Here is a 10,000-nt window from a genome sequence, read left to right as displayed (position 1 = left end):
TGTATGTGTGTGTGTTTATCTGCTTATGTTTCTTTAAATGTGTGTGTCTGTGTCTGTGTGTGTGCGTGATCGTGTGTTTATATTTGTGTCTGCTCGCACAATACGCATTTGTGTGTGTGTGTGTGTTTTGAGTGCATGTGTGTGTGTTTGGGATTTTCAAAATGTGCCTGTGTATGCGTTTCAGTTCGCAACTGTGTTGTTAATGTGTGTGTGTGTGTGTGTGTGTGTGTGTGTGTGTGTGTGTGTGTGTGTGTGTGTGTGTGTGTGTGTGTGTGTGCGTGTGTGTGGATGAGTGTGGATGTGTGTGTGTGAGCACCTTCCAGTTCTCTGTAGGTGTCTGCATCCATAACCCAGCAGTGCGCTGCGAAGGCCCAGCAGAGGCTAAACACTTCTGTTGTGATGTCTGACTGCTTCATGCGTCTCACGCCATCCGCCACCCTAACCCTCTTCCTGGCCGGCGCTTGAGTCTGCTCCCCTCTCCAGTCTCTCTGAGCGGACGACTCATGTCATCAATTAGTAGTATGTGGTCATTAGTCACAATGTAGTATTACTCATAGTAATAACACGTTGTTATCAGTGCAGAGTAGAACTCCTTATAACTAAGGGTGATGGTGTGTGTGTGTGTGTGTGTGTGTGTGTGTGTGTGTGTGTGTGTGTGTGTGTGTGTGTGTGTGTGTGTGTGTGTGTACGCGCGTGTGTTTGTGTGTGTGTGTGTTGCGCTCTGTCTGTCTCTCTGTCTATATGTGTGTCTGTCTGTGTATGTGTGTGTGTGCGTTGATCTCTCTCTCTCTGTCTTTGTGTGTGTGTGTGTTCATGAGTGTGTGTTTAAGTGCACGTGTGAGTTTTTGCATGTGTGCGCTCAATCCTCCCATCCCCCCCCTGCCCCAATAAACACTCAATGCTCGCCCAATCAGGTATCTTCCGTTTAGCCGCTCCTGTCCTCTTTAGCGGCTCGTTAGTGTTAGCTCATCAGCCGTGTCAGCGTCTAAAAACACACATTACAACCCAGCCCAAGGATCACCTTACACCATTTGAATAAACACAGGGCAATTTGTCACTGTCATGTCAGGGCTGCGCCCGTTCTCTGTCTGCCCTCCATGCCTCTCTTACCCCCCCAACACTACCCCCGTCCCTCTCCCTTTCTCTCCCCAGTCCAGGCCCTCTCGCCCCTTGCCCTCTCCCTCGCGTGGGCCCTCTCTCCCAGCTCAGCAGCAGGAAGCCGGGTGATTGGATGAACTCCTTTGTGAGAACACTGACCTTCGCTCAGCTTCAGCTGGAGGGAATGGTTGCAGGAGCCAGCCGCCCCCGACACACGTACGCATGCACACATGCACGCGCACGCAAACACACACACACACGCATACACACACACACACACGCACGCACGCACGCACGCACGCACGCACGCATGCACGCACGCACGCACGCACGCACGCACGCACATACAAATACAACCCTGAACACACACAGAAACAATGTGCACAAAGGACACACACATACATAACCACAAAGCTGCAACCATTTCAGGTAGAAACATTGTATTTCAATGACAAATCTGTGACGGTAAATGTCGATTTAAAAAGTAGAGAATACAAATGAAAAAAAAGTAAAAAGTCCAATCACCAAATAAGGGAACACTTTTTAACATCAAGTCTAAACACCGTTCATCTAGCAGGAGAGTCCTCCATTCATCGCAATTCTTCTTGTATTATTTTCCCGAGGAATGATTGACAAGATTAAAGTTTTCTTGGTTTTGCTCTGTTCATTCTCCTGGGGACTGGGTTCTCACTGCTCATATTTTTACTGGCATTCAGGCAGAACCTTGGTTTCCTCCTTCCACAAATAAGTCCTTCAAAGTGACGTGAAGACTTAATATCAAACACATTAACTTAACCCAGCCACCTGTACCCAGACTGTAGTCTGTACACATTGAGAGAGAGAGAGAGAGAGAGAGAGAGAGAGAGAGAGAGAGAGAGAGAGAGAGAGAGAGAGAGAGAGAGAGAGAGAGAGAGAGAGAGAGAGAGAGAGAGAGAGAGAAAACACGAGCAGGGGGAGTGAGAGGTAGAGTGGAGTGGGAGATTAAAGTCCTTAGTTTCTCGCTAAGAGATGGCCACTGTTGAGCAGTTCTGTTGACTGCGGTGTACTCTCAGATGGAAACTGTAGACTTCAGGAAACCCAAGGAACATTTGTGGTTTAAAGGGGTTGGCGGGGGGACGGGGGGGGACGTGTGTGTGGTGGGAGTCGCGCGGACGGGGGTTAGCACAACAGCAAGGACCTCCTGCACTCATTCATCTGCCTGTTTCAACATCCTCTCTTACCTCCGTCCGTCCCTCCGTCCGTCCCTCCGTCAGTCCCTCTCCTCCACTCTCTCGAACAAACCCTCCTCCCTCCGTCAACTCAGTAACCTTAAGAGTATCCTGTGCCATGGTGACCCCCCCCCCCCCTCGCCCGTTTAGCGGGCAGACAGGCGGGGTAGACCCGCACACACAGACAGGTAGACGGACAGGTAGACACGCACACATACTGACAGACAGACAGACAGACAGGCTGACAGAGAGACAGACAGGTACACCGACAGGTAGACACACACACATACAGACTGTTACGTATTTTAGGAACACAAGCTGTATTTCCCTCACTTAACCAATAGGGGGTAGGACCAAATATATAAGCCGTAAATACTACACATAGCCACAAGGGAAAGCAGGACATTACTGAAGGCTGCAATAGATACTTTAGCCACAGAGGGCAGCATCACAGACCAGGCGAGGAAAACCGAGGATTACGTCACACCGGTTCCTCTCCAAGTCTTCCGGTCCTCGCTGAGTCCATAAAGAAGACCACCTGGCCACAAACTTTAGAACTCTCCCGGCAGCGATTACCATACGTGGGTTTGTGGTTAGGATCAGCTAGGAGAACACTCTCGCACGTGCTAAGGCACATCTCCAATCTCTCTTTACTTCAGAGCATCAGTTTACCATACCGAAAATACTTTATACAAATAAAGTCTCGTTAAAGCTATTCCTTTGGATTCGACCCCTCTTTCCAAGAAAAACATTGCAATTTGGTGACCCGGGACGTTTGGAAGAAAGTCCCGAAAATCCCGGGGGGCGCGACGCTAAAACAACTTCAACAGGCCACACACGTCTGAGGTAAGTATAAATCATTGTTTTAAAGATTAAATCTGAAATAGGATTGGTTATAAGAACACTTAGGTGTAAGCTTGTTTTAGCCACCGTCCGATTGTGCTGCTGCAGAGGCCTAGCATAACAACACGTGTAGATCAACGGTTGCAAGGAACTGTGAAGACCCCCCCCCATCCCCCCATCCCTTTGTTTACCTGGGCGCTCCTGGCTGTTTGATAAGGCAATGGTAGCCTGCACAAAGGGACCCCCGGTGTGTTATGTCTGTCTGTCTCTGTCTCTGTGTCTGTCTGTACCACGTGGGAGACGTAGTACCTGTGTTTTTTTGATTTATATGATGAATGTCTCGAAGTTAAGTCGAGATAAGGTAATCATAAGGTAATTGATGAATGTCTCGAAGTTAGGCCGAGACCATCTAAGGTAAATAGTGAAAGCGCCGAAGTTAAGCCGGGCCACTATAAGGTTTATTTATTACCGGCCACAAACTTCCAAACTCTTTACGGTGGGGTGAGGAAAGGTCAGGTTTTTAACGTTAATCTAGCTTAGTTGCATATTAAAACGGAGGCTTGGCCAAGGAGTTCAAATTGGATTGATTCCTCCCGGTTCATTTCAAATCTAATGTGCAATTTTGATTAGTATACAACGCAGCCGTAGAGTGTAACCACGGGGTGTTAAAGAGACAGCGCGTCTTCGTGACGTGGGTTTCCTTTGTCCAGACGTCCGCCATCTTGGGTCTTGCAGAGACCAAGAGCAGCGGGGAGCCCCCCCCCCCCCCTCTCTCTCCCTCCTCTTCCCCCCCCACCCTCTCTCTCTCTTCTCCCCCTCTCTCCCCCCCCCCCCCCCCCCCCCTTCCCTCTAGAAGATCCTATCGTGAAACCCCCCCACTCCCTTTGTCCCAGTCTTCACAGGTCCAGTAGTCAGACCCCCCATCCCCCTGTCCACAGGTCCAGTCGTCGGATCCCCCCCTCCCCACCCTTTGTCCCTGCAAACATTCTCTTCCCCTACCCTTCCTTATTCATATTGCTTAAAGAAGATCGGGAACGGTGGGACGGGGGCTTCGATTTAACTAACAATAGAGAGGCCTCCCACCCTCACACCTAGCCATGTGTTGGAACCAGGATGTAAATTTAGCCTTTGCAACCTGTGTTTGTGTGCATTGATCTTAATATTCTCTCTCTCTCTCTTCAGGAAATAGCAGTATATGCAGTAACGAATGCCTAACACTCAGACATTATGTTTTTCAAGGTTGCTGGGCCCTTCTGTCTGTTTTCATGCGTTTTGTGTATCAAAACAGGAGTGCAATAGACACGGGTTGTGTCATGCACAATGATATTAGAGAACCAGGATGGTTCAAATAGACACAGGGTTCAACTGCTAAAATAATATGTTTAATTAATAAATGATGCACATTGTTTTAACCGGTGCACAAGGCGGGAGTTAGCTCAACTGCTGTAGTTCAATTACAATAACATTTGTTTCAACCGATAACTTCTGAATTTTTCTTTTAGGTTCAGTTTTTGTTTTGTTTATAGAATATCACCATATATTTAATACCAAGATGTGCATAATTGTTGTAAGTTTGGATGACTCTTTATTCTACCTAGTTTAGACGGTTTTGATTGACCTAGCTCAAGATTCACCAGGTGTCAGACGTAGGATTGTGACACTTCCTGGGAGCCCCCGAGCCACACGTCGACTGCACCAGGTGTCAAGACGTAGGATTGTTGCACTCCGAGCCTCCGAGCCACGCGTTAATCGACTAATCGTTCCTGCAGAGTTCTGAGGTGGTAACGGTGGAGCTCAATGGGAGGCTCCGGGAGAGTACAATCGCGGGCTCACACGGGGAGTGGTGGCGGTGGGGCTCATGGGGAGGCCCCGGGAGAGTTGTCATTCGCGGGCTCACACGGGGAGAAATCGGGTGGGTCAGTAAGTCAGAAGGTTGAATTAATGTATCGATTTGATGTTGACCAACAAAAAACTAGATAATTATAATAATAAATACTGTTCATGTAATGGTATAGTTAGGTCTGGGACCTGCGTAGCTAAAAAAACTGTTTTGGAAATAGTAATGAACGTGTCCGGGACATGTGTAGCTATAAAATAAGTAAAGATAAAACTGAGTTTTACTTTACTTAACTTTGCTAAGACATATTCACGTTTGATGTGGTATGCAGAAAGTGGCGCAATAAGATATTGTGCAGAGAATAAGGCGTATTCACGTTTGATGTGGTATGCGATGTACATAGGAGTGAATCAAAGTGTGGACAACATCAAATGCGAGCAATAGGTAGAATAAATGAAGATTAGGTCATCCAATATGCATAGTTAGTGTAGGACAATCGGGTAGTATGATGAAGGTAACTGTTATTATGAAATACGGTTAACACAGAAGTGATATTGAACATGCAAATTTTAACATTGTTAATTCCCTTTTACATCTTTTTGGTTATAGCAACTTGGTTGAACTACGGTGTTGTTATCTTTGGTTGTCATTCAATGCACATGGCTGAAGCAATGCGCAAGGAGGGATGTAGTGTGAAATTAAACCAAAGTAGATACTGTAAAACAATTAAAATTAGAATTCATGGAAATATGTTTTTGAACAACTAACTGCTGTACATGAGTTTGTATTTCTGCAATAGAAGCAAAAAGTTCCAGAACCAGATGCAGACACACCCGGAGCCTACAAACTACCACCGCCGAGCAAGGACTAACAGTCACATGAGGAGATCAAATAACAGCAGGATTTGAATCGCACCGGATGGGTTGGTGGCCAGGGCACTGGCCACCTGTTGCTGACACGACGACGACGGAGAACCTGTTTGGAGGCTCCCATGATGTAGGAGTAACCTCTCTGAGTTGAGCCCTTGACAAGGAGGGACGAGTCTTGGGTTCATGAACTACAGGCCCGACGGCGACAGAATCCATGCCCAAACCACCCACATGTAACAGCGAACCAATGCACGAAGATCACCTGAACCACCCGAATCCATGCTAGGCTATCAATAATCTTGAATTTTTTAAAATTGTATTATGACTACCAATTTTTACTTTACTTTTGCACATGATGAAAATTGTATGACCTTGTAGCACATGACCAAAAAGTATTAGCTCAGGATTTCTATGGATAGTTTTGTTTGTGTGCTGTTTGGCCATGTGATTGTATGTTAAGAAGATTTGTGTTCATTGTTGTATTGTTAAATAATGACCTGTATTTCCAATAAGACCCACAACGTGAATGCCGTCTCAGTATTATGGGGACGCGTAGTGGTTTTTCCCCTCTCTTCAAGAGGTCTTTCCGCGACGGTTGATGGTGTTGATGATTGATCCTACTTTGACTATGTTTTCGGTGTGGTAAATGGTGTTTATGATTTAAAATATTATTGTATGGTCATCTCAGATGACCAAGGAGGGACTGTTACGTATTTTAAGAATCTAAGCCACCCACACATAGACCCAATGATGCAGGACCAAACATATAAGCTGCGTTACCCTCACATAGCCACAAGGGGAGCATGATGTTATTGAAGGCTGCTCCCTCTTCACCTTTAATTAAGTGAAGAAGCCGAAGCCATAACGTCACCCCGGCCACGCCCACTAGGCAACGCCCACTTCATAGGCCACACCCACTTGACGTCCTGTACGGAGGACGTCGAGTGAACAGGCCAGAGATCAATAGGTAGACGGCGCAGCAAGCCACCCGGGCCTTAGCCCGGGGGGCTTGAAGTAGATCACGGTATTTTCCTCTCACTCGCGTTAGAAACAATTCCCTCCGTATAGCTTCACTTACCATGCCGAAACATGCCGACGACTTTATAATAAATGAAGTGAGTTAAAGCAACCCGGGATTGGACAACTTTCTTCGAGAATATGCAACAAGACAGACGGACAGACAGGTAGACACACACACATACAGACAGACAGACGGGTAGACACACACATACAGACAGACAGACAGACAGACCGATGGCTGACACACACAGAGAGACAGACACACAGATAGATCGAGATGAGGACAGGTTGACAGACAGACAGGTAGAAACACAGACACACAGACAAACAGATAGACAGCGACGACGAGAGACGGACGGAAAGACAGACATACTAGAGAGGAGGACAAATATACAGATAGAAAGACGGACTGGATGAAAATAAGCAGCACAAGATAGACAGGAAAAATACCGGCCACACGAGGAGACAGACAGGTCCACAGACCCAGATGGACAAATAGCGGACTGGAGTGACAGACAGACGGGAGATGCAGGTAGACAGACAATCGGACATGAAGCGAATGAGACAGAAATATAGTGAGCGAAAGAGAGCGGGGCTGTCCCGAGGTCCCGAGCGGAACTGTGACCCAGACAAAGAGACCGTTGACCCCCGTGTTTAGAACGAGTCCTGTGACTGTGGTAGTCTCTCCCCCGCTCCTTGTCACTCCTCAGCTCTCTCTCTCTCTCTCTCTCTCTCTCTCTCTCTCTCTCTCTCTCTCTCTCTCTCTCTTGCTCTCTCTCTTCCCCGACCACCTCCACCACAGAGTGCCGGCCGCTCTGGGGACTCAGTGATAACTGGAGTAGACTGCAGGAGGAAGGAGCGATGCAGAGAGCGGAGGGAGGAGAGGAGGGAGGAGGAGGTAGGAGAGGAGGGGAGGAGGAGGGAGGAAGGAAGGGAGCAGGGAGGCTGTGATGTCGACTCAGGGATATTTAATCCTCTGTGAGAGGGTTCTCTCTCTCACCATCGCCTGCTCTCTCTCTTTCCATCTCTTGCTCTCTCTCTCTCTCTTTCTCTCTCTCTCTCTCTCTCTCTCTCTCTCTCTCTCTCTCTCTCTCTCTCTCTCTCTCTCTCTCTCTCTCTCTCTCTCTCTCTCTGTTTGGTTTCAGGAGATCAAAGAGGCAGTTGAGATCTTGCTGAGATCCTTCCCTTGCCTTGCTCGCTCTCTAACCGCACACACACACACATACACACGCACTTACGCACACACTTACGCACACACAGAAACACTCACACGCATGCACACCCACACATTCATACATTCACACTGATGCTCTGTCAGCCACACACGTGCACGCATAGAATTATATACACACACACGCACACACACACAAATGCTTGCTTGTGTGTGAGCATGTGTGTGTGTGTGTGTGTGTGTGTGTGTGTGTGTGTGTGTGTGTGTGTGTGTGTGTGTGTGTGTGTGTGTGTGTGTGTGTGTGTGACTAATGAGGCAGAGATTGATGGGACTCAGCAGCTCTCTACTACAAAGTTCACCTTTTTCCATCTATCCCCGTTCTCCTTCTTATTATTATTGACTTTTCAATAAGACCTCTTGTTTGTTATGGTCACTCAAAGGAACAATTAACCCTGAATTAAAATGCTGTCAATATGATGGTTGGAACACGTCAGTTACTGCACTGTTTGCCGCCACTTTGGTCGCGAGGAGAGCTAGCTAGTGTTGGTTTGGGATAGCTTAGCCTTTTTGTTACGTTTTGGTTATTGTTTCCATTTATAAGGGACCATAAAGTGCACTAACTGATGATTTAATATCTGTTTACAGGATTCATCCATCCAGATATAAAAGATAATTGTTCAGGCAAGGTAGATAATAGGTAAATCCAAACTCTCTTGGACTGTATTTCACAATATCCCGAAGAATCCAACCCACAATCCGTTCTAGGACAGTCAAGAATTATCTGAGAAAATGTCTGTTCATTCATTATTATAATATCATATAAGACACTGCTCATTGAAAATAAAAAGCTCCTCATGACATTCATAAGAAGGATTTTGCGCCTGTTCATTTTCCGTGCGTTTGTAACTACTGTTGACTTGCGCGCCAGTGATATGACGTGAGAGCGGAGGAGTGCGGTCCCTTTCCTATTCCCTCATTGTCCTGAGAGAGTTTGTTAATAGAAATAGCCTGCGAAAAAAATAATAATAACACATAGCACATGATAACAGAAATGATGAATCCACTGTTTCCTTTCTATTTGTTTTTTAATTCTGCCAATCCGCCGAAACACAAATGCACACAGAAAATATATAAAAAACACAACACAGGGGCCCGCTAGGCATCTGCATCACAGGCCCCTGATAGGCCGGCTGTGAAATGGAAAAGAGATAAGAGTAAATAAACAAATAAATGCAATGAAATAGAATTTGTCCTGGTTCAACACATACGTGTGTGTGTGTGTGTGTGTGTGTGTGTGTGTGTGTGTGTGTGTGTGTGTGTGTGTGTGTGTGTGTGTGTGTGTGTGTGTGTGTGTGTGTGTGTGTGTGAGGGGAGGGTGGGGGTGGGGGGGGGGGGGGGGGGTGTGTGTATGTGAAGGGGGTTGCCGTGGATGGGGGTGGGTTTGAGGGAGATTGGTCCTTCAGGCAAAGGATGGGGGGTGGGAGAGGTTTTGCATAAGGTATACTGGTGTGTGTACACACACACACACACACACACACACACACACACACACACACACACACACACACACACACACACACACACACACACACACACACACACACACACACACACACATACTCATACACATACACACAAACCGTTAATGCATTAACAAAAAAAGCAAGATAAGCACATAGAAGAGGCACTGTAGGATTGGGGTTCTTCCACCGCTGTCTCACCACCATACAATAACTTTAGAGACCATTCAAATATATCGGCCTGCCTCTGGTACAATTATAGAATTATATACATTCAAGGCGTTGTTGGTGATGCATTTAAATAATGAAAACTCATAAACACCTGGCACAGATTTTCTCTTTTTAAAAGAGTGTGTGGCAACATCAGCGATCAGGCGTCAGCCGTCAATTCGTTCTGGTTTTGAGTCAACGGTTAGATTTAGGTAAATGGTGAG

The sequence above is a fragment of the Gadus morhua genome, chromosome 10 (genome assembly GCF_902167405.1).
Source record: "Gadus morhua chromosome 10, gadMor3.0, whole genome shotgun sequence".
Lineage (NCBI taxonomy): Eukaryota > Metazoa > Chordata > Actinopteri > Gadiformes > Gadidae > Gadus > Gadus morhua.
This window is presented reverse-complemented; position numbering follows the sequence as displayed.